The sequence below is a fragment of the Armigeres subalbatus genome, chromosome 2 (assembly GCF_024139115.2).
Source record: "Armigeres subalbatus isolate Guangzhou_Male chromosome 2, GZ_Asu_2, whole genome shotgun sequence".
NCBI classification, from domain to species: Eukaryota; Metazoa; Arthropoda; class Insecta; order Diptera; family Culicidae; genus Armigeres; species Armigeres subalbatus.
Genome location: NC_085140.1, coordinates 398,382,614 through 398,407,521, shown reverse-complemented (window position 1 = coordinate 398,407,521; position 24,908 = coordinate 398,382,614). Strand labels below are relative to the sequence as shown.

General features: G+C 36.6%; 1 protein-coding gene across 11 annotated transcripts in view; it reads right to left on the bottom strand.

The window, feature by feature from the left end:
- The window catches only part of LOC134213257 (toll-like receptor Tollo), a 444,443-nt gene that overhangs the window by 177,674 nt on the left and 241,861 nt on the right, over window positions 1-24,908 (bottom strand). For 2 of the 11 annotated variants that reach the window (XM_062692098.1, XM_062692107.1), the window contains one exon: window positions 12,403-12,428. The exons of the other annotated variants lie outside the window; for them this stretch is intronic. The gene's annotated coding sequence lies outside the window, so the exon portion shown is untranslated. The remainder of the gene's footprint in view (window positions 1-12,402; window positions 12,429-24,908) is intronic. 11 annotated transcript variants of the gene reach the window in all.

The window sequence follows — 24,908 nt, the reverse complement described above, 5'->3', positions numbered from 1 at the left end:
TTATCTGCCGTAGAGCACTCGTTTGGGCTTTTGGACGAGATTCTTTTGGGTAACCGAACCGAAACTTGGATCTTGGCGTCTGAACAAAACCCTTTCCAACCTCTGAACGAAAACCTGTTGTGTTGTGGAAGCCCTTAAGAGAGACATCAGCTTCCACATTGTTAAACTCCCTCTTCATACGAGAGTTTGACAGAAGAAAGGTCGTGAGATTTATAGCATCACAAATATGGCCCTCCGCTCGCTTTCAAATCCACTTCTATGAACCATTCTTCATGCCTGCCGTATTTTAATGGAGCTATCTAATCCAGCGGTTCCCAACCTGAGGTACAAGTACTCCTGGGGGTACTTTCGGTGGTCCCAGGGGATACCTCGAACAAAATTGCGTAGTGGCGGATGTATTACAAGTTTCTTATTCTAAATCTTTGTGTTGTATATAATATGTATGGCAAACAGTAGATCGAATACTTTTGAATCCTGTCTACCCCAAGCAGAGCAGTGTATTAAGGGCTGTGGGACAAAAGATCATAAAGACCAAACGTCGAATAAACAAATTTTAAAAATCTTCAATGTTATCTATCTTCTTCTTCTTCTTCGTTGGCATTACATCCCTCACTGGGACAGAGCCGCCTCGCAGCTTAGTGTTCATTAAGCACTTCCACAGTTATTAACTGCGAGGTTTCTAAGCCAAGTTACCATTTCTGCATTCGTATATCATGAGGCTAACACGATGATACTTTTATGCCCAGGGAAGTCGAGACAATTTCCAATCCGATAATTGTCAAGACCGGCACCGGGAATCGAACCCAGCCATCCTCAGCATGGTCTTGCTTTGTAGCCGCGCATCTTACCGCACGGCTAAGGAGGGCCCATGTTATCCATCTGATCAAGACAAAATATTGAATACTATGATTACGAAATAAAATCAAGAATCTAAAGGTTCGGAAGCCTCCAGTTGAGCTAAGTAACTTCGTTGTAAGAAGCTCGGAAGGCTCCTGCCAATAAGCTCGGATACCTCCTGCTCGGAAGCCTCGTTTCAAGAGGCTTGGATACCTCGTTTCAAGAATTCTTCGGAATACATCTTTCAAGGGGCTTTCTAAGAAGCTCGAAAGCCTAGTTTCAAAAATCTCGGAAACCTCCTTCCAAGAGTTTTGGAAGCCCTTTCTCAAGAGGCTCTGTAGCCTCCTTTCACGAGGCTCCGAAGCCTCTTTTCAAGAGGGTCGGAAGCTTCCTCTCAAGAGGCTCAGAAGCCTTTTATCAAGAGGCTTGGAAGCCTTTTTTCAAGAAACGTCGCATCAAGGTGCTCAGAAACCTCCTCTTTAGATTCTCGGATGCCTTTCAAAAGCCTCGGAAGCTTCCTTTTAAGAGGATCGGATGTCTTCTTTCAAGAGACTGCGAAGGCCTTTTTAAGAGGCTTGAAATCCTCTTTTCAAGTGGCTCGGAAGCCTTCCTTCAAGAGGCTTGGAAGCCCTGTGTAAAGAGGCTTGGAAGCCTCGTGTCAAGAGGCTCGGAAGCCTCCTGTCAAGAGGCTCGGAAGCCTCCTGTCAAGAGGCTCGGAAGCCTCCTTTCAAGAGCCACTTTTCAAGATGCTCGGAATTCTTTCAAGAGGCTTTCTTTCTAGATGCTGAGAATTGTTCTTTAAGATGCTTGGAAGTTCTCAAAAGGCTCGGAAGCCTCAATGATCCATCGGAGACTTGGAAACTCCCTATCAAGAGACTCGTAAGTCGTAATCCTAGTTTCAGGAGGTTTGAATGCTTCGGCTTGTTTCGGCTTTTAATCGGAATCAATCTAGACTTCCGAAAGGAATCTTTTTGGGCTTCCGAAAGGAATCCTTCTGGAGATTCAAACCGATTCCTTTTGGGCTTCCGATTATAGATTTCTTAGGATTTTGAACGGATTCATGTTTGGGCCAGAATTGGAATCCGTAAAGGATTCTGTTCGGAAGCCCAAGAAGATTCCGTTCAGGAGCCTAAGAAGTGAGAGAATTTCTTGTTGAAAAATTATTTTCTCATTTGAAATGGCTGATTGTTAACATTGCAAATTACATTACAAAATCATCTAGGATTCCAAAAATAACATTCCGTTCTGTTGGATTTTGAAACGGAATTATTTGGGCTTTCAAACGGAATTCTTTTGGGCTTTTGAACTAAATTCTTTAAGGTTTTCGAATGAAATACTTTTGGACTTCCGAACGTAATCCTGTTGGGCTTCTGAGTGTAGCATTTAGAGCTTCCGAACAGATTTTTGTGGGATTCTCCTCGGAAGACCAGAATGATTCGGGTTAAGAGCTTTAAAGCAGTGGTGCTCAGAACTGTGGGCGTTTTTTTCCTTAGTTTATTTTTTTTAATCTTTCATTTATTCGGAAGGCGTAACGGAGCCGAACAATACATTTCTTGATTCTTATACATAGTGTTCGTTTTGGGGAACCAAAAGACTCGCAGTTTGGTCGAGGTTAGAGTATACAACAATACAGTAGAAAAGGAAAGGATTTTAGGGTACTTAGGGGAAGGTGGGTATCACAGCAAATAAATTTGAAAATTCAACGACGTGTAAAATTGCAGCTTATCACATCAAACGAATTAACATTCGATATTGTATTAAATTATATTAAATTATTAAATATTAAATGATTGAATTTTACAAGGAAGCACCGTTTACATCTATTTCGATTTAAAAGAATAGTGAGATCGATTGAATGTTACATTTATTCGCATGCTCCAAGTGTACAGTGTATTGATGTTAAACAGTGTCTCATCTAATGTAAAAATTATGTTAATGACAGTCAAATTATGTGTTCAAATACCAGAAGCTCCAACCCTAGCATATATTTTTATAGTTGTTAAGTGTACGAAGAACGGCAGACAGCTTTTCCCTTGAATAAGACCCAATAAACGGGCCGAAACGTCGGGCAATACAAATATAAACCCGTTTGAATATATCAGACTGAAAAAGCCAAAATATTTCAATTAATGGAATAACATGAAATATTGTGAACTAGTCGCCGCGTTGCTATCGTTGGGTCGCTGCAGGCAATGTTCCATTTACGTGCCCTCAATGATGGCGACAGAAATGTCGCGTCGCATTTGTCTGGGTGAATCTTAACGCAAGCAAAGAAGGTTTCAATCATTTAATAAATATGGGTTCGATTATTTAGTGGCTTGAGAATAACTTATTCCAGAGGCGGAATTTCAAAATGTGATGTATAGTGCACTAGCAGTGCGAAAGATTTCCTATGATAGAACCCAAATTACTGAATGATCCAAATCATCCTTGAACGCAAGCAATTCTGATTTTTGAGCGCTTAATTTGTTGTGTAACTGAATGTCCCGTTGTTGAACAGCAGCTGCCATGTTCGACTGTTTTTCCATTATTGTAATTCTTCAGAATCTTTACTGTGTCTTTTATTAGCCGAAGGCATCGTCAGAAGAAGAGAATTTTATACTACACTTATCCATTTTAATTAATGTTCGCCCCAATATGATTTTATAATCATTATTTTGCAAGCATATTCAGTCCCTTAACCATTTTATTTCTCATTGTTAATCTTGTTTTTAGCCCGATATAGACGCCAACACAAATTCTTTACGCTTATAAATAATTCATCCAATTTCAATCTCGACATTGACATCCAGTAGTTCTATGGTGCTGAAACTGATGCAGCAACATATTCAGTTTAGTCAACAACACATGACGCACAGGTGCACTTACTAAGAACTTTCCAAACTCTAACCGACTTCAAATACAAATAGTTCTTTCTAGCTTAGCTCCCACATATCCTTGGAACTGTGTCGTCTCAAATTCGATAAAGATTCCAGCAACAACCCTTCGGAGAATCAAAGTTTCGCTTGCACCCAAAGCATCCTTCGGAGCTATGTATCAGATAGCCTAATTGATGCAGATTAGCTTGATGGGGAAATCCATCCTCCATTAATACCGTCACCGCGGCAATCACCGCTCACCGCCGCCGAGGACCACAGCTTTAATGGATAATCCTAACCGAATCCTAATCCGCAAATTTGTTCGGTAAAAGCCTCCAACCATCAATTCTAACTTGTGGCATGATTCGTTGATGGGGCGAGATGACCCAAGTGGATGGAAAGCCGGTCTGTGTCACTGAATATCCACCCACTCTAAATTGGAGACCCGCAAAATTGGAAAATGGTCTATTGAAGCGGCAACGCAATCACTGTAGCGAAAACGATGGGTTTGTGAATAATTAACTGTATTAGGTCCCCGGTCTGATGTTGTTACTTTTTTTTGCGATTGCTAATTAGGCTGCAATGATGAAACACATGAACGTTGGGTGGATCATTTTCCGCGAAACATCACACAGTGGCGATTTAATCATATTATAAGCGCATCACTCGGCTCCCCATGGAGTTGATTCATTGAATAATGGAATTTGGTGAGGAATTTAATGATTAAAACGGGACCAACGGTACTATGCGCACGCCCCACTGGGGTTTTGCGGTGCGTGGTTTCGAATGAATGAGCCGTAATTACCGTGATTAGTTGATGCATTGTGATGTCGACCTGTTTGTTATTGGATCAAGTGCTGTGTTTTGCAATGAAAGGATTATGCCACCTTTTGAAACCACCACATAGGCAACAATGTTCGATAATGAACTCTACTCGGATAAAAGGATCTGGGACTTGACGACACACTAAACTGTGAATATCAAAATATAGAAATTAAGAGTTCAACTTTGTTAGGTTTTTGGAACGCAAAAAGTATTTGAGCTACGTAAACATTCCGTAGTCTGAATCACAAAAATCAGTTATGCACAAGGCAATGAGGATGCTTTCTATCTTCGTTACTGTTCGTCATCGTAATCTATAACGATGGAATATCGGAGTGCCGTCAATGTTTCCCTTCTATCCGAAGTCTGATATGCGGAATAAGCTCAACGACCGGACCGAACACTCTTCTGTCCAGTTCTTAAAACCAAAATCGTTTGAAGTCAAAACGAATAATCTTTCCAACTTTCTAGCTTCAATATCTTGAATGCCAGAAAGCGTCGGATGGCAGAACTAAGATCGACATAGGATGACGGATGTATATATTAGGATTTTATTTATTTAGGAGGAATGACGGCTTTGGTAGGTTTTGTTCTATTATTGTCAGGGGTTTTTTTATGACTGATTATGCTCAAACTTGGCCTAAGCATTCTTTGCATATCAAAGAATATTGTGGCCAAATTTCATAAAATTCGGTCGACAAAAACCCCCTTCCAATAATAGAACAAAACCTGCCAAAGCCGTCTTTTCCCCTATTTATTTATTTATTAGTTGAGTACATTTTGTTAAATTTATAATATAGATTTTTTGACGGCCCAAAAGTTACAGTAGCCTCTCCACATCTCGATATTGAAGGAACCATCGAGATAGGAAGAGATCGAGTAATGGAAGGAAAATTGAAATGGGTACTAGATTCAAAAAGGCTCGTTGCTATGAAAAACGACAACAAAGCAAATGTCGTTTCCTGTTGTTGATGTGTTTGTTGTTGTCCAAAGATGGTCTGGTAGCCTAAAAATTTGAACACATCGACATAAGAAGAGTGAATCCTGAACAAAATATGATCAGAACCCATCGAGATAGAGAGATATCGAGATATGGAGGATATCGAGATATAGAAAGCCCAAATGAATGTATATTGAAGGGACTGAGGAAACCATCGACATAGCGAGAGATATCGAGATATAGAACATCGAGATGTAGAGAGCCGACTGTATTTCTGAGTTTTTACTTTACCCGATGTTTATACTCCATTCCAAAGTTACAGGCCTTTATTATGAGCATGAGTATTATGATCAATTCGTAGTCGTACGCCGTGATTGATTAGAACTCGTGGAATTGATCTATTCAGTCAAAAAATTGTATTTGCTCAATCGATTCTTTATTGATTTATATTTAATTGTAAGCCAACTTCTCCGTATTTTTTGACGTCTCTAAGTATTTTTAAAATTTAAAATAATAAATAAAAAATGCTGTTTTATCAATATTGATCTAACGTTTGCTCGACTTTAAACGAACATCGGGTGAATTTTTCAGGCCGGTTCACACGTGCAGCACATTTTAGGTTTTTGTGGGAAAGTTGACCTTCAATAAGCCAAAAAATCGATTGAGACAATAAAACGAGATTTTTTGACGGGAAAGGTCAATTGTACAGTGTACAGGAACCCAAATGAGCGGGGCTTTGGGGTAGCTACCCATTCTCACTGTACACGTTTTGAAAGCTCAAATATTTTCAGCGAATAACAGCCCCAACCTCGTCCTTACGGTCATATAGGAACCCAGCCAACACAAAATCGCATATGATAGCGAATAAGTGTATAAGGTGGATGCGATATAGGTGAAATCCACCATTTAACTGCTGGCAAAGCGTACGTAGATGACCTCCACTCAATACATTTATTCGCTATGTCATAAGATCTTGTGTTTGCTGGGAAGGGAAAGATTGTTAGTCCGACTTACATTGCAACTAGAGGCCGAGTATACATCTGCATCTATATGATTGTATTGGGATAGGATGTTGTGTTAGTTGCAAAGGATATTTGATAGATATTTGAATTGGATACAATCAGGCGTATTGGAAGAAAATTACTCAAGTATCTACCAGAGTATATCCTTAAATACGACCAAACACGCATTAGGCCGGAGGGGTATTTTTTAGAAGACAAACAATTCAATTTAACTTCTGAATCTCTTGACCGATTTTCACTTGGAACACATATTCTCTACCCCAAGAAGATGATCGTAGAGGAGGTGGGAGAGTCATTGGAAAAGAAGGAGGGTGTGAGGGGGTACTGTTTATTTATAGATCAACTAAGTATAATTCCTCAACTACTTGACCGACTTCAATGATTTTAGTAAAGGTAGGTAGGTTATTGGGAAATGATGTGAGGGATATTGCTTAGTTATCTATCAATTAAGTATAATGTCTGAACCAGGCATTGCAATTTATTCCATTTTTCGATCTTCTGGGAAAAGATACTGATGATAAGATTGAGGATTTAGGAGTCACACTGGATCAAGACATGGCATTCAAGCCGCACTATAACGACATCATCGCAAAAGCTAATCGGCAACTCGAATTCATTTTCAAACTATCTGAAGACTTCCGGGATCCTCATTGCCTAAAATCTCTGTACTGCTCTTTAGTTCGTTCTATCCTTGAATTTTGTCTTGTAGTTTGGAGCCCTTATCATAGCGTCTGGATCTCAAGGCTAGAAACCGTGCAGCGTAGATTCGTGCGTTATGCACTTCGGCACCTATCATGGAGGAATCCCGCTCATCTTCTCGCATATCAGGATCGGTTAGTTAGTGGTTAGTGGTATGGAAACCACCGTGCCAAGACAGGCAAAAAGATCCAGGCAACGATCTCCCCATGTGCTGTTCTGTTTTACATCTAATTCTATAAACCTGCCGATCGATAGAATTAGATGTAAAACAGAACAGCACATGGGGAGATCGTTGCCTGGATCTTTTTGCCTGTCTTGGCACGGTGGTTTCCATACCACTAACCAAGCCGTCCACAACCAGGACGTTAGGCAAGAAGATTCACGCTTCGATTGTGTGCTGTTCAATAGATGGTCTTCCTTTCTCCCTTTCACCCTCTATCGCTTCATACTTGTTCGCGCCCTAGCGCGACATACTGTTCTGTTTTACATCTAGTTCTATCGATCGGCAGGTTTATGCGGAATTCGCACTACCACTCATGGAGTTATGTCCATATCGTGACGTGTTCTTCCAATCACCCGATTTCGATCTTATTGGATAGAACCTCATTTTTTGTTATTAGCCAAATTTTATTTTCATAATTGAAACATGTTTCGATTATTGAATTATTACTTCTTGTTAATTTCTCCGTAAAAACTAAGAAAAATCTCGTGCGGAAATCGCGAAGGATTTCCCGTTGAAATTCAAAGAATTCATTGATGAATTTTTGTACGGAAAAGTATCGTTCGTCAGAAAACCATTTGGCCGAAGACCACAAGGCTGATAGTTGTTTGATCGAATATGTTGCTTGACCGAATATACCATTTGCTTGAAGTTATTTGGCCTTTTTCATTTAGTCGAACAGTCCATTTGGCTGAAGAAATCGGTTGGCCGAATAGCTCAATTGGCCGAATTCACCAATCTCTTCAGAATTTTCACGGGAAGTTGTTCCAAATTTCTACAGAAAAACATTTTTCGAAATTTACACAGAATTGTAGGAGCTTCATAATTGTAGGAGCTTATGACTGCACAGTGGTTCCATTCCCTTAGGAGGGCGGTCATAAATATAAATTACGGAAGTTATACGGTAAAATGGTGTACTTTTAGTATTTTACAGGTTAAACAGCCTATTTTTAAATTATTTGGTAGGCTCAGTCATTATCATACTTTACGGAGCCGATTTTAGTATTATATGCAAAAATCTAACAAACAACGTTCATTTTACATTCTTGAGGAAGATGCGTAGGTGGGAAGATGCTTGTTATTGTGAAAGTAGTAAACGAAAATAAACCTGATTAATCCACCTAGCGGTGTTAATGCCTTTCCAGTGCATATGAAACAATAGTATATTTGCCATTACTTTTAGACCCATTGTGCGATCTGGCCAATTCTTATTAGAAAACAAAAGGATATGATTCCACATCGAACGCAACAAATCGGTTAAGTCTAGATCAATATTTGAAAAGGGCGTAACAGCCAAAATTTATTCCTTCTGATTCTTTGTCCACATATATAGCTAAATGTGTAGACGAAGAATTATAAGGAATAAATATTAGCTGTTACGCTTTTTCCAAATGTTGGTCTAGAAGTATAAGTGCCTGAAACATAAGTTAGTTTTTTTGCGTACATACATACGCACACATACACACGCACAGACATATATCATTTGGTATCTAATACTATGTGTCTCCGTGCATTCTAGAACAATTCGTTTTTGGAACAAACGTATAGCCTTTACGTATACGTGGTATATGAGAAAGGCAAAAAGGTTTAATATATCAATTTAAAGTTAAATATAATACTATTATACCCAGAGCGTTAATGAATAAAGCTTCCTATGCATGATTAAATTTGCTATGATTAAATCATTCAAATCTATGATTAAAGATTATGATTAATGATTTATTCAATTTTGATGATGATTAATGATTATGATTAACGATTAAATACATTTTTGACAATGATTAACAATTATGATTGATGAATAAAGCGATTAGAGTATGATTAACGATTAACGATCTTGATTTAATATTGACACAATATGTATTTGATTAATGATTAACGATTATGAATAATGAAATTGAATGATTTGCATAGTGATCAATAATCAATAACCTTTCTACCAAATTGGGTTATTAAAAGGTATAAAAATTCTATGATTATGATAATAGATTAATAAATAAAAGCAATAAAGGGTGTACGGAATTAAATTGCACCACTTTGATATACTCGCCAAAAATTAGTCTATCAACCGAACCGATTGTCATGAAATTTTCAGGGACAATATAGAAGCTTTGACTATGTATCACTGTTTCACTGTAATTCTTAAATACATCCAAAAGCTGAAACTTTTTTCTTAAATGAACTCATAAGATTTTGTACATGTCCCTGACTAACATTTTTCACCCTGCAATCTATCCCAACAAAAAAATAACTAATTTTATTGCCGCAGTCGATTATTTAAGTTAATTAAAGTCAACTTTCCCAAAGAAACCATATTTTTTGACGCTTCTAACTATTACAAAAATCGAAAACAAAAAATCAAAAAAGTGCTGCAGTGTGAACCGGCCTGAACAATGAGATTGATGCTCTCTCAAAATCTGACAAATATCAGTCCAAAATTAGATTTCAGCGCTTTTCTTATTTTTTTGATTTTGGTTGCTTGCTATAGAAGCGACAAAACAGAAAGTTTTTTTGAAAAGTTTACCTGTATTAGTCGGATAAACGTAAATGTTAACATTGGAGTTAGAAACCAATACGAAATGTTGACGCGAAAGGCCAAATTATCATTTTAGGTTCCGTAATAATCAAGTCTCCAATTCCGAAGCTCGTGTTTTCATTCCAGACCAGTATCTTTCAATCTGCCGCAATTCTGGTGATATCGGGGTCAAAGGCAAAAAATTGGATTACTAACATCTTTTTATAAGATGTGGAATATGGAGGTGAATGCGCGTGATTTATTTTCACACGTCCTGTTCCTTCGGCTGTATTTTCGAAACTACTGGAAGTTTCTTAATGAAATTCACGCAGTGTGAAAAACACATGCTGAAGCCGTCTTTCACAAAATTACGTAACCAGCCCAGTAGGTGAAATGTTATCGACTTTTGAAAGTGGTGCAATTTGATTCCGTACACCAAAACAACTATGAATGTAATTAAAGATTAGTGATGAAATGTAAAATATTATGATTAACGAGTAATGATTAAATCATATTTTTTGCATGATTATGATTAATGAATAATGATTGAATACACTTGTCATAAGACGAGTTTATACCATCCCATTGAATTCCACCACTTAATTGTATCTCGACAGATACGTATTTCGACCTCAACAGTAAGGCCGTCTTCAGTGTCTCGTACTTGACTCGACTTGAAGAAAATGATCGCAACTTACACTATTTATACTATGCGTAGGTATAATAATTTATCTAGGTACTTATCTAGTTACATTTCGTACGGTGCTTACTTCTACTCGCTTGTTGCGCTTAATGCTTAGGTATAAACTTGAAGAGCCAGGAGCTACCATTCCCTTGATCTTTATTCAACAACCGCGTTTGTACCTGTCGGTAGATTTCCAAGCTCTCAGCAACATCAAGTTTCCACGGGGAAGAGACATTTCTTAAAATTGTAATGTTTGATGTCGTAATTGAATGATTTTCTTGATATACATGTTCAGCTACCTTAGACCTAAACTCATAATTCAATCCCTTATCAGTTTCCCTCTTAGCCTTACTTACTTCTGCAATATGTTCTTTGAACCTTACATCTAACGATCTTTTTGTTTGACCTACATATACTTTATCACACTGTGAACAATTAATTTGATAAACCCCGGCCTTATTTAACATTTCTACTCTATCCTTTGTAGAGCCCAAAAGTGTCTTCAGTTGATTACTTCTGCTGGAGAATACTAAATCGATGTCGAATTTCCTCAGTCGATGGCGTAGCTGGTGGGTGATGTGTCGGGCATAGGGGACCGATACCCTCTTCAGCGGTTCATCGATCGGTGTCAGTGTTGTCAGTTCGTTTTTCCGTAGGTTCCTCTGCTTTTTGTTGATGATTGCTTGTATTGTTCTTTCCTTGTATCCGTTGATCCTCGCTGTTTCCAAGATGTGTTGTAGCTCCTTCGTTTTTCCTTCTTCGCTCAGGGGAATCGTCTGCATCCTGTGGATCATGTGATGAAAAGCTGCCATTTTATGCTGATACGAATGATTTGATGTGTATGGGATGACTCTCATGGTGTTGAATAGCCCATTATTCATTAATCATGATTAAATCTATGATTAATCACTAATGCTCTGATTATACCACGATATACCACGATATACTATTTAATAATCTAATAGCCTTTAGATGAAAGATAGGAATGTAAATATTTGCTCAGAGGATGTTTCTGGTGGGGATTTCAAGGGGAAACATACTTTCTTAGTAGATGAAGAAGATAACAAAATTGAGTAGAAAATTGTGTTTTCGTCAAAGAAACATAGTAAAGCTATTTGTTTACCATTTGCTTGGTCGCTGATGGTCGCAGCTGAAATGGCTATAGACGACAGATTAGAGTGTAAATATTTACTCACAGGATGTTTCTGGAGGAGATTTCAAGGGGAAACATATTTTTGTAAAGGATGAAGATTACAAAATTTAGAAGAAAATTGTGTTTCCGTCGAAGAAACATAGTAAAGTTAATTGTTTACCATTTGCTTGGTTGCAGATGAATACAGTACTCCAATTGTCAAAGTGCCTGGACATATGTAGATTCTCAAACAAACGAAGTTTTTTCATACATTCCTGAACAACGAATTTTTTTCGTATTTTTGCCAGAGTACGTGTTTTCGGACAAGGATTCAGAATATATAAAAATCTCATTTTGGCCAATATGCAGTTTTCAAACAAATTGTGGTGCTTACAAACTTTATATACTTTAAAAAGTATATATTAAAATGCTTTCACTTCATAGAGATTACCACATTTTTACTACATAATGAAATAAATTACCCGCCAATACTACAATTTAAAAATCCCACAAGTGTTATGTTTTGGTGGAGGTCAAGAGTAATAAAAACATATCAAGTTGGTGTTGAATAACTGGTGTTGAAAACTGCTTATTAATATGAATTATTGCTTTTTATCATTTTGCACAGAGATAATTGTGATAGAGGACAATTGTGAATAAATAAATACCTACCAATTGAACGTAGTGTGTGAACATACCTGCAAAAATAAAAGAAAAATTATATTAGCATTTGAGCAAGTTTTAAATTAGGGGGAAAGACGACTTTGGCAGGTTTTGTTCTATTATTGGCAGGGGGGTTTTGTCGACCAAATTTTATGAAATTTGGCCACAATATTCTTTGATATGCAAAGAATGTTTGGGCCAAATTTGAGCATAGTCAGTCATGAAAAACCCCCTGCCAATAATAGAACAAAACCTGCCAAAGCCGTCATTCCCCCTAGATGATAACAGAAATCTTCAATAGCCTTGCGTAGGATTGTCAATGGTCTAGGTCTAGGTCTAGGATGTCTTTAGGTTGGAAACTTTCTCTACACCCTGGGCATAGCCAGCCTAATAAAGAATTGGAAATTTTTCATAATAATTAGGAAATTGCCAATAAAGAGTCAGGGTATGAGCAATAAATAAATATAAAATTTCCACAAATGATGCAAAACTTCTATAAACAATTTTTCACAAAATAAAAATAAATGAGCACTTTTAAAAGCAAAAATTGCAATTATAAAAGAAGAATTTTTCATTAAGAAATCCAAATGTACCACGAAAAAAAATACAACATTTCCATAAATAAATGAATATGTATTACCAATAAACAATTTCAAAATTTTCCACTAAATCAATATAGAAAAATAAGCCAATTTACATTTAAAAATACAAAAAAGTAGTAAAATTGATAAAATTTTCCATGAACTTTAAACGCTTTTAAGGAAGGGTTCATCTATGGAAAACTGCTCAGTTTTATTGACTTTCTATATTTCTATTTAAAAATTTCATATTTTTTATTGCCCTTGGTTTTTCCGTGGAGAGTTTTTATTTTATTGTGGAAAAAATATTTATTTTGTGGAAGGTTATGTTATTGTATATTATTTCTTCTATAATTGCAATTTTTGCTTTTAAAAGTTTTATTTCTTTTTTTGATTTGTGGAAAATTATTGATAAGAAAATTATTTTGAGCTTTTTAGTGGAATGTCTTCACTTGTCATAAGACGAGTTAATACAATCCCATTGAATTCCACCACTTAATTGTATCTTGACAGATACGTATTTCGACCTCAACAGTAAGGCCGTCTTCAGTGTCTCGTACTTGACTCGACTTACGAGACACTGAAGACGGCCTTTCTGTTGAGGTCGAAATACGTATCTGTCAAGATACAATTAAGTGGTGGAATTCAATGGGATTGTATTAACTCGTCTTATGACAAGGGAAAATTATTAATTGTTTGTGAAAATTTTGATTGATTTGTGGAAATTTTATATTTATCTATTGATCATACATTTATTTCTTTATTGATGGTTTCTTAATTCCTATGGAAAATTTCATTTTTTGCCTTTCTCGTATACTATGTATACGGTAAAGGCTATATGATCGCTCCAAAAACAAACTTTTTAGGGGGAGTTTTTATTTTAGTCCACAAGATACATACTCATACAATGACGGACATATATAAGCATTCAATTTATAATTGAGGAAATACTAATAAAATAAGTTGAATAGCCGGACAAGTTCCAGTTAGAATGTAGAGCCATTTAATAAGAAGAAAATAACAGAAATACTAGATTTTTTACATCAGAAAATCACAATAACATTTTATTATCATATGTATGTCTTCCATTTTATCTTTTGTTTCATCACATAAGCTCTCAATGTGGTATTTTCCCCCACGAAGCAATATTTTTATATATTTCCACAGACTTGCAAATACATTTTCAATGAATTTCTATTTTTTGTAGAAGCCACAGAATTGAAAACTGTTTGTACACGATTGTTTTCGGCCGTATATTTGATATTGTTACTTTAATTTAACACCAAATCCATGCGACATGTTCCAAAAAACGCCACATAATTCAAGGAAAATAAAAGGGGAAAAATATACAGTTAGACTTTTCGGATGACTTCAAAACAGAAAAAAGTATTTCGCTTTAAAACAGAATGTGTGTTCATGTAGCTTTAAGGCATGATTATTCGAATTATATCTGATCCAGCCTTTGACCAACTAAACTGTGAAGACTCAATGCTTGATTACATTCTTCATTGAATTTTTGCGTGTCATTGTTTTATGTCACAAGGACCCACTTTAAATTAATTCTTATATCACTCACGCCACCGATCCCGATAGAAATTTAAGCTACGTGCCGACACGACAGGCGCCAACATTCCAATCTATAATCACACTCATCAAACCGACATCGATGGCAACGACACGGCTGCTGCCTGCACAAGCCATGATAAAGGCTTCTCATCGGAAAACTACCCAAATCAACGTTTTGTTCCCAAAATGCCTGCAGTTAGGCACGGTAAGCTTTCAGTTGAGCAAACAATTATTCTTTCAGCAGAGTCGGAAAAAAGCGCCCCCAACTCAACCGTCAATCAATCTTTTGCTTTACGCTGTGGAGCTTCCCATTTTCGCCGTATCCAACGTCGCGCCATCGGGTGGATCAACTGTTGCGCCCCACAGTGGGGACAGAAGCGAGACGAACCCGTAAAAGGTATAGGGTCACGTAAATATCATGAACTTTGATATCATTAGAACTTACTGCTCCTTCACTTCAGCTCATGGATCTTATGTTCATCCAATGAAAAGCCAAGCAATGACATGAAGTATATTTGTTTCTCATTTTTGTGATGTTTTCAGCAGTGAGCACGCATGTTAGCAAAAAGAAGCAACGAAATTAGAAACATATTTCGGCCACTGTGCATCAGACCCATGGTCGGGCTATGTGGTGTGATTTGTGGGGAAGCGAGTGGGTGATTGATAAAAACCAAATCACCCCCATCCCCCCTTTAACGCAATCTAGTTAAAAGTGTTGATTTTGTTCGAAGGAATACAACGGAACACAATCTCTGATGACGGGGATGATGATGCGCGGTTGCATGACTAGAATCGAGTTTGGCGCTTCAATAATGTGGTGAGCGAAGTTTGTTATCAGCCGAAAATTGAATGCCGCCTTAGGGGCTGGACTGCGGTGGGTTGGTTAAAAAAAATACTCGGAAATTGAACCTCAAATGAATGGATAATTCACGCGATTTGAGTAAATATTTTTATTCCATTAGGCTGATGTAAATATTTGTCAGAGCCGTGATTGAATGCTAGGCGGTGAAGTGTAAATTGATATTGCTTCAGGATTTAGGCTTTAATTTTCACGGTTTGAAATAAATGTTATCCTATGGGTTAGATGAAGTGGTTGAAAATAAATTGTTTTTCTATGAAATTTTTTGATCATAAATTCAATGGTGCATTTTTTAAACCCAGATGATAACAAATAAATATAATAATAAAAAGAACTACTTATGATTAAATCGACATTTTATTTTCAGGTTTAATATGACTTGAATTCTAAATTTTAGGTTTTAGTAATGCATTTTTGTGCTCACGAATAAATGTATTGTAGAAGAAAATATTTACCATATTAATAAAAATAATTTAATTATCAATTTTCACAAGTTCTAACAAACGGGTTGAATCACTTCATACAAACTAAAGCACGTAAATTATCTGGATGAACGAATCCGTACACTAGGCCGAAGATGAACAGTGTTTCTGGGAAACTAATCTAATCATAATGATTACCTTTGTTCAAATCGCGGGCGGCATCCATCTCCGTGTCGCCACGCAGTGAATCGTACCCAACAGAGGGAAACAATCTTCCAATCCAAATGTGACGTGATTCGAGCTGGTTATGCTTGGGTGGCTGCATGCAAAGATATTTCATAGACGACGACGGAAACACAAATTAAAGATCGCGCCACAGAAATTAAGCCCGCGCCGTCAAGACCACACAGACCGGAAACCCCATCTGAATCGTTGCTGTACCGAATCATTCATGTCTTGCAGCGATGAAAATCCACCTTGACCCAATCTCAGTCACGAACCGTGCCCATCGAGAAGCAAATCTCTAATAAAAAGGTAGAAGAGACGTGGCCCGCAGACAGTCGACCAGATCAGATCCGCAGTGAGACAAATTAGACTTTAAATCACTGTACGACGATTTGGTCAGTTGACGTCACGGAGTCAGTCAGTCGTTTTTAGCAAATCTCAGTAGCCAAATGCAGACAAATTGGTCCCGGTCGGGGTGGAACAATAGAGGTATTGGAGAGCTCATTAAAAAATCTACTACTCCGCTTATTTTTAGTCGCTACAAAAAAGCGCCAGATAATCGCCTAAGAAAAACTTACCTCCAGAAAAAAGCTACTTTGATATTTTTGATTTTTTTTCTTGCGTTAAATGCTTTGATAGTACGTGCTATTTGTACTGCTGATAAATTTTACACTCTATAAAAGCCTTGGAAAATGTCACTTGCTGTCGTCACTGGCGATACATCTTTTGCTGGGAACTTTTCTTTGTTGAAATCATTGAATTACCCTTGATGGATTAACTTGCACTTTGCTGGATAATAAATTCACATTCGTATTGGGTTTTGACGCCGTGGGGATTGCAAGCAAGTTAGCTCACGTATGAGGCCTCGATGGCTGAGATTTGGGTAAGACTGGGACTAAGACTGCGAGATGCTAAGGTCATCGCTGAGCCAGAAGCGCTGAAGGAGTATTTAATTGAAAAAGAATGCATTGAGCAGAGGACGTTTTACTACTTAGTCCACGTCTCACATTAATAATTACACTCAATTTTTTTGATATTTTTTTCCCTTTTGCACCGATCCTAACTGATTTCATTTGACTATCAGACTTTTACATTTTTGTTAGACTTTAAAATTTTTAATAGGCTTTTACATTTTTGTTAGACGACTTGAACGATTTTATAATACTTAACATTTTTATTAGACTTTAACATTGGTGTATCTTTGAATTTTGACGCTTTTCGCTTTCGCTGGGTAACCCTTTAAAAATCGGGAAAATCTTGATATATGTTCCACGCTTTTTACGCGAATGGATTACATTAATTTTTCGGTTCACCTCAATAACGCAAATTTCAATATACAACCTAATTTTTTTTTGATGTTGTATGGATTTTAACTTAGAGTTAACTCAATGTTCCATTAAGTTCAAAACTCAGTAACAATCAAAAACAAACCGCGTAAAAAGCAACCCCAGTGTATCCACATATGTTACACACATTTATATTCAGTCATGGCATAACCGTAATGTGTAAAAAAAATTCATGCGATGTGTATATGATTTTTAGCGTGTCAAATTTTTGTCGCAAACAACGCGTCGCGACTGACCCGCAGACGGAGACTCAATTACTATTACTATTTCACCGACGACACATTCGACTGTTCAAGACACTATGAACAAAGATGCGAAGTCTGATCCTTGAACAAACAATTTGTTTGGGAGAATTTCTTGATATGAAAATATTAAATTTGTATCGCGTTCACCAATGCAAATCAGGTGACAAATTTGTTATAAGCAAGTAATATTATTCATTTTCAACTATTTGCAGGGGTCAATCAGACGTCAATGATCAAAAAAGTTGAAATAGTAATTTTATTTTATTTTCTGGGAATAATAGCCCTTACTAAATGTCACGCGTGATTTTTCGCAATGACACTCACTGACAGTGAATTTGGATTAAAATCGGAATTTTTCCTGTCTTTATTTATAGTGCCTTCATCGATTATATTTTGGTTTTCCTCACTCTGTTTATTTCACCCTTTGCTTCCGTAACGATCCCACTCATCCGTGAGGATGCGAAAGCTGCATTTTGCTTCTGATGATTTTAATTCAACTCTTGTGAATTAGAGAAGTTTTGTCAAGCCTGATTTTAACTCAAGGTCATCAATCTATCTCATTTCCAACGAAAAAAAAAACACTAGATGCCGTTTTTATTGCTTACTTGTGCATTGTAGAATGTTATGAGAAACACGCATGATAGAGACTAAAATAGCTCTTTAAGGGAATAGATTCCATTATTATCACCAATTCACATTATTATTTATGTTCATTAAAAGAATTTCGGCTTAAGAGTGGTACCAAAGTAACATTTCAAAATTTATTATGCTCTAGAGGAGGTTGTCATGACCAGCTGCTTATAAAACTTAAGACTCCACCAAAACCTCTCCATAATCTTCTGGCTAAATGGACCAATCTAGAAGAAGTTATTTAAACCGTATTAATAGTAGTCAGGGTTCATACTTTTCGTTTCGAAGAGACGAAATCAAGCGATTTTCTGGTAGGAGAAGAATCTTTTTTCGTAGTTTGTAGTGAAAAACATCTTACTCCCACCCCTATAGGGCACTGCACGGAAAGATCTCTTTCTCTTTCGTTCTTCATAAATTTTGACGTTTTTTGGCCTTGTTGTTTTCTAATTTCTTTGCAGCGAAAAAGAGACAAAGCAGTCTGTGCAGTGCCCTTGATGATGTTTTTTTCGTTTCATCACTTTATGCCTCACTCACTTTTCGCGAAAATTTTCGGTAAGCAATTACAAAAAATGTATGACCCCAATGGAATTCGAACCTACATAGAACATCGACAAAAATGGCGATGGGATGCAGTCACTATAGCCGTCACCACATCGACTGCATGTAGGGATGAGGTTGTTTGTTCCATAAAGGCCACTCTATTTGCAGTTGGTGATGGCACGCAAAAGAAGAAAGGAGTGAGAAAACGATCAAATCAACTTTTTGCAGAACTGGTAGTGAGAAAGAAATGGTTATCTCTCATCACACCATATTTATTTTACGGCTACGCAGTCTTTAATTGTAGAAACGAGTTTATTCGTTGCCCAACGTTTCGACACGGGGATTGTGTCTTCCTCACAAGACACAATCCCCGTGTCGAAACGTTGGGCAACGAATAAACTCGTTTCTACAATTAAAGACTGCATAGCCGTAAAATAAATATAAAAGATACAGTCGATCCTTCATCAATAGTCTCATCACACCTTTTTTTCTTTTCTCGAAACCGATTTCTCGGCAAAAGTCAGCGTAAGAGAGCATTCTCTGCTCGTGAAAATGAACGAGAATTATTGCATATTATTTATTGATACTAGGTATATAAGAGATTATCGTGACCATCATAAGAGTATTAATCAAACAGTTTCAATTTTAAATCATGCATTATTGTCATTCCATTCTATACGAATATTTTGCTCATTTCGAAAGATAACAAGAAATAGATTGGTTGATTTTCGAAAAGTATCGCTCCTGATTCTACTTTTTTCTAAAGTAGAAAATAAAATGTCTATCTATAAAATTTATTGTGAATTTTGCGTTTGTAGAAGCTTAAAATCAACGAGCTCAGAAATTATAGAATATTCACATAGAAATTTTGAAAAAATGAGTATAAATTTGAATTTACGCTAGGGCTGCAATTACATCAGATGAAATTTATTTTCCACTACATGATAGGAGAACTGTCCCGATCTCCATCTCACTAAACAAATATTCATCTCATCGCTTCTCATTGATTCTTTATGTCAACATGCGTGCTCACTGCTGAAAAAAATCACAAAAATAAGAAACAAATAAAAAAATTGCTTCCATTGCTGAATCTATGACAAAAGGTCGAAAGGACAAAACGTCGAAAGACAAAAGGTCGAAAAGACAAAACGTCGAAAGGACAACAGGTCGAAAAGACAAAATGTCGAAAGGGACAAAAGGTCGAAAGGCACAAAAGGTCGAAAAGGACAAAAGGTCGAAAAGGACAAAAGGCCGAAAGGGACAAAAGGTCGATCAAGATCAAGTTGATGACAAGTTGGGTGTATTCCGAATATTCCGAAAGAATTTATGAAAAACTCCAAGTAGAAATAACATACTCATCAAATCAATCAAAGTCGAAGAATGAGAAATTTTCAAAGAAGGAGTAATTACTATGAAACAAAATTATAAATTTCAAGATAGTTCTGTTAGAGATAAAAGATAGTTGATTTAGGAAATGAATAAAACTTGTATTGCGCGAGACAGAGTTGTCCTATACAGTTGGCAAAAAAAGTTGCTCTTTTATTTTAAACTATTTTTGGCAATTAAATAAAATTCATTCAATGAGTGCAAATAATAGATGAAAATCTGAATGTCTCTTCGATCTGTCAAAATAGTACTCCGCAGCCACACAGGCGCACGCATTGAAAGTACACCGGCTATCCGGCTAAATACACTAGCTATCTTTTGAAAGAAGTTCTGGGAAATTCTACAAACGAATGCAAATGACATTTTACAACACTGATCTCTGGTTTCTTTCGACGTTCTGTCCGCTTCGACCTTTTGTCCCGTTCGACGTTTTGTCCTTTCGACCTTTTGCCCCTTTCGACCTTTTGTCCTTTTCGACCATTTGTCCCTTCGACCTTTTGTCCTTCGACCTATTGTCCTTTCGACCTTTTGTCTTTCGACCTTCTGTCCCTAACCCCCATTGCTTTGTACTTGATGGGATGAATATCGGAGCCATTAGATGATCTCCAGGAGCAGTTCCCCAACTTTGTTTTGTGTTTAACTTCCATTGATGTTTGCACCATCACACAGCAAAAATATAGATATTATTTTGAAATATCGCATGTTTTACAAAACGTACGGAGAACTCATACATTACGTTTTCCTAGTAAATAATTATATTTTTATGATTTTATATCACATGTCTTTGAAACATTGTTATGCAAAAGCCACAATCAAATCACAATAAATATAACAGCTTTTAATATTTATCTTCTGGATTCGTCTCATTTGCCAAAACAAAATCCAAAATCCAAAGCTGACATTTCAATAATTATTAAATAGACAGACATCGATTTTTTTTAGAAAATGTCTTATTAGTCTTGTTGAGGATAACCTGCGTTTCTTATCACTGTGAGAAAATTTATTTTTGAACTGTCCCCTTCTTTAACCTTCCGGGACTCGCACCGTTGTAAAAAGTACAACACCTTCGAAAAAAGCACGCTTTTCGTTCTCAAGAGCGGCGAGACTGCGTGGATGATCCAGGACTAAGTGAGTCCCGGAGGGTTAATTTGATTTTAATTCGAAAAAAAGTACATCAGAAACTCAACAGATCATGTTAGTTTGAATACGCCAACTTATGCACCTCAATACATGATTCAAACAAACTTTACAGCAACACTGCCATCAAACTCAACGTGGCAAATTGGTCGAGTCGCGACTGAGAGTTTTAGTGGAAGGAGGGGCAATATGCCCTAGCTAAGCATAGACTGCTTTTATGCCTTAGGTATAACGATTTTCATGGGTATTTCTACCTCACGCAACAGTTAAACAATGAAGCCAGCTGATGACATATTAAAGTTATCTCGTTTTGGGGCCTCTTCTCCTATTGCAGTGATCCAAATTGACCTTTCCCGTCAAAAAATGTGTCTCGTTTTATTGTCTCAATCAATTCTTTGGCTTATTTAAGATCAACTTTCCCGAAGAACCCATATTTTCTTGCCTCTAACTATTTTAAAATTCGAAAACAGAATTCGAAAAAATGCTGTACGTGTGAGCTGACCTAAAAGTTAACCCGATGTTCGTTCAAAGTCGGGCAAATGTTAGGCCAATCTTTAAAAAACAGCACTTATTTGGTTTTTATATAAAGCTTCAAAAATACTTAGGGCCGATTTCTTCACCTCCGCTTAGGCCTTAAACCAGGTTTAAACGTATGGGTAAGCACCGCTTAAGAGTTAAGCGAAGGTGAAGAAATTGGCCCTTAGAGGCATTAAAAAATGTGTTCTTTGGGACCTTAAATAAAGTAAAGAATCGATTGAATGGATAAAAAAATTTAACGAGGAAGGTCAATTGATTTTATGGCGCACTAGAAAGCAATAATAAAACTGTTCACAAAACGTATAAGCTAACAAATCGTTAGTTCTTAAAACAAGGTTTGTGGGGTTCCACTATTGGGCTTTTTACCCTATCTACAGTGTCAGGTCATTTGGTCGAATGCCGTTTGGCCGAATGCTTAAAAAATTTGACCTCAGATTACGAGTAGTAAACAGTGAGGAAAAAGAGGTGGAAAGTGAGAAGTGCGAGGTAGGAAGTGAGCCCAAGTAACACCGAAAACATCATTATTAACGAAGATCTAATAATAATGTTGAATAAAGGTCGAGAAAATGTAATACAAAACATGTAATGTTCAAGGAAAGCTATGATAAGGTTTTTGCAAAACATACAGCAATTTGATCAGAGAAGAAGTTTCATACTACATTCTCACAACTTGCTGATAACATGTCGATTTTTGACATTTGTTTGGTTTTTTGAGATGTTTCGTTTTACATTCTCACAACATAAAACATATCTACCGGAAGATTTTACGAACAAGGTCATAACATGTTCATTTTTTGACATTTGTTTCGTCAGAATATATACCCCAAAGATAGAAATTTAACGAAATTTCAACATCTTTTAAGATCAATGTTATGAACGACCCTGTTGTTTATCGACAACTCGCCATATTGTTTTTCTGTTGCAGATTCAAGAATTTGTATACATATCAATTTCAAAATTATGCTTTATCATAGTTATATTTTGCTTCAATCAATGGCGCATTAATTTAGGAGAAGTAAATTTAGCCAATGAAACATGAGCCGCATATAATGTTTCGACCGAGACTTCGAAACAAATTTGATTTATTTATTCAGTTTGTATATGTTTATTAATATTATTAAAATAATGTTTATCATGCTTGTTTTCATTCGTTTTTTGCATAAAATTTATTTCTTTTAACGTGTTGGTCAGCATTTTTGTTTTGGTATTTAATTTGACAGAACCATGTTGAAAGTCGGTTCTTGCAAACATCCTTAGTACTTAAGTTTAGTCTTGTGAATGTGCAATCAAAAACAAGGTTGCGACTGAAAGATGTTGAAAATGTCGATGATTTTTGCGCTCTTTGGGTCGTGTGAAAGTAATCAAAGCAGTTTTTCATACCAAAACATAACATACTATATGTTCGAAAGATGGATTTTTTACATTCATACAACCAACCGTGTTACTTGGGAGATGTCAGAAGCGAATACTGAAAAATGAGAAGTGAATTGAGAACTAAGAACGGAGAACTTCTTCCTTCTTTCTTCCTCTTTTTTCTTCCTCCCTTCTTCCTTCTTTCTTCGTTTTTTGTTCCTTCTTCCTGCTCCCTTCTTCCTCTTACTTCTTCCTTTTTCCATCTTCCATTTTTTCTTCCTTCTTTCTTCCTTCCTCTAGTTTCTTTCTTCCTTCATCTTGTGCATCTTCCTTCTTCATTCTTCCTTTGTTCTTCATACTTTCTTTTTTCCTCTTTCTTCCATCTTCCTTCTTTATCCTTCTCCTCACTACCTTCTTCCTTTTCCCTTCTACCTACTTTCTTTTCCCTTTTTCTTTCTTCCTCCTTCGTTCTTTCATACTCCTTTTTCTTTCTTTCTCCTTTCTTCTTCCTCGCCATTCTTCCTTTTTCTTATTTCTTCTTCTTCATTTTTTCTTACTTCTTCTTCCTTCTTCTTTTTTATCCTTTCTCATGCCTTTTGTTTTTGTCTTACAGAGAACTTCTTCCTTTGTCTTATTTCCTTCTTCTTTCTTCTTTCTTCTCTATTCCGTCTTCCTTATTCGTTATTCTTCCGTCATTCTTTCTTTTCTTTTTTATTCTTCCTTCTAACCGCAAGGTTACGAAGCCCATTATCTCTTGCTTCGTATTTCTTGCTACTCGCTATCTCGCTTATCACTTCTCACCTATCTCATCTCATTTCTTACCAATAAATTCACATTACTGATTTCTCACTGGTTATTTTTTCTTGCTTCCCACTACCAGAGTGTAAAATAATCGAATTTTTTTAGTGAAGTCCATTTTTCTTCATTTGTCAGTTCACTTTTGACACATTCATAGTCGGCTCTGGACAGTCAATATTCAGTTGAATATTAGTCATTGAATATTTATGCACATTTTACAAATTGAAAAATTATCTGAAATCTGAACACGTTTCAAATGAGTAAAGTGATTTATCACACAGGACTGAATCCGATTTTCATCCGCGAGGCACTTTTAGCGGTAAACATCAACATAAACAATGCTAATTATGTTTTTTTCTGCACATAGTAAACACATTCAGTGACAGTCGAATGAATGAATTCGTGGAGTAGTCGTCTGACTACGTCATTCTATGTTTTGAATATTCATGCGATGTTTGTCAAAATTCGGACCGAAGTTGCTTTATGAAGATGAATATTTTAAGCTCTGCCCACTACACACTTCTTACTACTCTCTACTTACTTTTTACATCTCGTTTCTCACACCTCACTTCTATTTTTCGCCAGTTAACATATAGAATGATACAGTGGAGGCTGTATTCGAACTTTCCCATATAAGTTGTACGTATATGGCCTTCACTTTAGCATCTTATGTGGCGTCATATACGAGTTTTTGTTGACTGGGTCGCTACTCTCAAGGGCACACCACTCAATATGAAAGCATCGCGTAACTGTTATTTTCATTATTCCATGCATGCTGCGCCGCACCAAAGCAGAAATAATAATAACAAAAGTTGTCCACTGCCTGAGTGAATTTTGTTTTGGATTCTGCGATGCTTTTCCTTAAAAAGCATTTCAACTATTAGGTCAAACGC